Below are 4,135 nucleotides of genomic sequence, written 5' to 3'. Positions count from 1 at the left end.
TTTCTTTCTTTCTTTAAATTTTATTTATTTTTTAATAGCAGAGGAGGGGAAATGCTACCCCATGAACCTGTATTTAAATAGAAACGACTGTGTGAAATTTGCCCCTGTCCAAACATTTGATTATGTGTGTAACACCAGCCATTCATCTTTTTATAAGGGATTATTGTCTATTCTGGTCTGTTTGATCCCTTTCCCTGTGGGCTTGTGCTTGGAGTCAGATCTCTCCGACCTGTTATTCTGAACATTTTGACTTGAACCACAAGTGAATCTTTCTCCTGGTGATTTAAAAATAAAATATAATTTTTACCTGAAAAAAACCCAAAACAAAACCATAAAATAAATCTCTGCCCTTCAAAAGGAGAAAGGGAGAAGGTTGGACCGAAGATGAGGGAGTTGGAAAGAGAGCTGCTAAAGGGGCAGAGATTAGTGGACAGAGAGGGGTGAAGAAATAGAATAGGCAAGGAGCAATGGGAATTTGATGAAATGGGGTGATGAAAGGCAACAATCAATAGTAATTAATGATATAAAACACAATGTATATGAATGGTTGTACAAAAAGAAGTGAAAATAAAATGATCTCTGCCCTGCCAGGGCAAATCCTTGCCCCCATAGTCTCTTTCCATTTGTCTAAGAATTACCCTGATGCTACTTGCACCCCTAAAGCCCGTATAGGGAAGTAGTGTTAAGAGATCTGGCAAGGCTTCTCAGATTGTTGCTTTGTTTTCCAGTAGCGAAGCTGAATGGGGTGCCCTGCTCACGAGATCTGCCGTGACCTGTGTAAGGGGCACACACTCTCTGGATGGCGATCCTGAGCACTGTAAAGCCGTTCTGCCTGGCTTACATAAGCAGCACAGCTCCTGCTTCCTCTGGCACGCTCCACTGGGCACTTAAAGGAGGAGAGGGCCAGTCTTCCTTTGCAGGGCAAATAAATATAACTGCCCATTTATATTATATATTATATATATTGCTGAAGAATTTAGGAGTGATGACAAAATTGGCAGGACAAAGAGAACTTTATGACACTAATCTAAACTGTGAGGTTGAAGGTCAAAGTGTCTGTACGTACATTTAAGAAGCTCTTCTGAGTGAGGAATTGTATTGTTCTTTATCTGAATTGTTCACAGGAAAAGGATGGTCAGTCTCCTGTGTGATTAACTGCCTCTGAAAACCTCCTGGAGGGTCAACTCTGGGTCAATGATACACAATAACAACAACAATCTGAATTGTAACGTGTCAACCCCTCTACTGAGCCTTATAGCCATGAGTATGGTTCTGTAGGATTCGTGGCCATCGCAATAAAATTTGGGTCCAGTAGTAGAAGAGTGAGAATCATAGGCTGGTGTTAAATTAGAAGTCGATGTTGGACTGAGGGGGCCATGTCTGACCTCACAGGGACTGGTTTTGTGCTGTTTCTATTTCTAATGGGGATATTTTCCTCTTGTAAGTTAAAAAAGGTCAGAAGTAGCCCCTCCGTGACACCCACATACACTCATCTTACAGATATTCATCTTCGTAGGTCTTGAGACAGTCCAGGACCTGTTATTGTTATTAGGTGCCATTGAGTCAAGTATGACCCATAGTGACCCTAGAAACAACAGACCTGAACTCTGTCAAATCCTGTGCCATTCGCATATTTCCTGACACATTAGAGCCCACTGCAAAAGTCACCATGTCAATCCACCTGGTCAAGGGTCTTCCTTTTCTTCACTGACCCTCTACCTTTCTAAGCATCATGTCCTTTTCCAGAGAATAACCCTTTCTAGCAACCTGCCCAACGTATGCAAGGTGAAGTCTCATCATTCTTGCCTCCAGAGAGCACCCCAGCTGCAACCTCTCCAAGGCATATTTGTTTGTTCTTTTGGCCGTCCATGGGATATTCAGTGCTCTTCTCCAATACCACAACTCAAAGATATCAATTCTTCTGTCATCCTTATTTATCGTCCAGCTTTCAGATGCACAGCATGTGATTGGAAAGACCATGGCCTAAATCAGATGCACCTTAGTTCTCAAACTGACATCATTACTCCTCAATAACTTGGAGATGTCCCTAACTGCAGACTTTCCCAGTGCAATATGTCTCCTGATTTCCTGACTGCTGGTGCCAAGGGTGTGAATTGTGGATCCAAGTAAGATGAAGTTGTTGACAGTTTCAATCTTTTCTCTATCCATCATGATGGAGAAATAATCTGCGTTATGCAGATGACACGAACTTGCTTGCTGAAATTGAGGAGGACATGAAGCCCTTGTTGCAGAAGATCAAAGAATGCAGCCTTCAGTATGGATTGCATCTCAATGCTGAGAAAACAAAGATTCTTACCATTGACCCTATAAGCAACCTCGTAACAGATGGAGTCCAGGTGTCTAGTAAATCCTCAGGAAACTGAGAAATGAATGCTCTAGTTCATGTGGGTCAGGACCTTGATGTTTCTTTGGCATTTTATCATTTCAGAATGTGTTCATGTTTGTCCTTTTCAAGTACTCTGAGCATGGAAGGTTGCATTCCCATTTTACAGAGGAGAAAAGTACGGTCCTGAGATTCAGCTGGGCTTGGCCCAGTAAAACGATGAGTAAGCAGTCCAGCCAGGAGCTCGTGTCAGAGAGGCGGCAAAAAGACAATATAACCTTGTCAGGGAGACAGGACAGAAGAGGTGAAGGACAGGAAAGCAGAGGGAATGTGGATGCAAACTTAATTCAGTCGTTGAGTCTGCCCGCAATAATTTGGCAAGACCCATGCCAAAGGACTGAATCAGTGTTGTTTTTATAACCAGAGATAAGTGGGCACATTTTCACGTTGAGGAATTATCAAACAGCAATTTTGGTAATGTCGTTAGACTGTAATAGAGATAGAATGCAATTTAGATATCTATATCCGCTTGCTAATCATGGCTCGGCCATCAGCCTGGGAGGTCAAGCTGAGTTTAATCTTTTTCAATGGCCATGCTTTTGGTTTCAATCTCCTATATTCATGTAAAGTCCATTCAGGGTTTAACGGGAAAGGGATGTGTCAGAGACTGGGCAGGCGGAGTGATTGTTCTTGTTGAAAACAAGACAAGGGGAGCTAGTTGTAACACTGGTTTTCCTCAGACACCGAGCCTTGTCACACTTCTATTCACTTGCAGGAATGCACTGGTACATATTTTAGGAAACTGTCTATATGGTTCTACAGATAGAGGTTATTGTTTCGAGGAGGTTTTAGGCAGCCTTCGTAAGCATGATGCTTGAATCCTTGAAATCATCTATTTTTCATGTGTAAATAAACATTGAGAGGAAGGGAGGAGACATTCATACAATTTTAATGAACAAGATTCCCATCGGTCGTCAAAAGAAAACAAAAGGTAGCTTAATGGGCACAAGGAAGCTACGTTTCTAGTGATTTTTCTGCTCTACTCTCCTGGGAAGAGGAGTGGCTTCTAAATTAAAAAGGGGGGGAAAATGATTCTCTGAGTGTACTTTTTTCCTGTCATTTCATTGTCTTTGATCTTGCACTTCCTAAGAAAGAAGCACTTAACCTGCAGTGTCAGATCAATGGGGGAAATGCATGCTTTATTTTCAGATCCTAGAAAGTGCGGGCAAACTCAGTGAGTCAGACCAAATCTGTGTCCTCACGTGTGAGCTTAGCAGGGGCTGCAAACAATGGATGGAATTCAAACAACTAATATGCTTCAAAACTACTGGCTGCCTTCAGCCACACAGTTGGCTTTCTCATCAACCATTAATGATTTTTTATTATTATTATTGTGTGTGTGTGCTGTCAAATCGGATATGACTGGTACAGGAGGAGATTGTCCCTCCTTCTCTGGTGGATTCAAACCGTGTACCTCTGGGATTGCAGTGCAGCTTCTTGCCACTAGACCACCAGAGCTCGCTTGAATTATTTTTGAGGTGCAACTATTTTCCAAATAAAAATCACTTAAAACATTTAATAGATGACTTTTTTGACAATTTGCAACTAGTCAAAGCGGTTAAAAAAAAAAAAGGAGGAAGGAGGCCTATGCGTAGGCTCGACCTCAGTGGATTTCCTCAGCTCCAAAATGGCAGATTCTCCATGGAATTCTCCTAAGGAAGATGAACTGGCGTCCCTGTCACACACGCAGTCCATCATGGATCTGTGCAAATTCCCTTTTCAAGTGAGTCA

The sequence above is a fragment of the Elephantulus edwardii genome, unplaced genomic scaffold (genome assembly GCF_000299155.1).
Source record: "Elephantulus edwardii isolate Elephantulus edwardi_28Jun2011 unplaced genomic scaffold, EleEdw1.0 scaffold00003, whole genome shotgun sequence".
Taxonomy (NCBI): domain Eukaryota; kingdom Metazoa; phylum Chordata; class Mammalia; order Macroscelidea; family Macroscelididae; genus Elephantulus; species Elephantulus edwardii.
The sequence above is the reverse complement of the archived record's forward strand: the minus strand, read 5'-3'. Positions refer to the sequence as shown.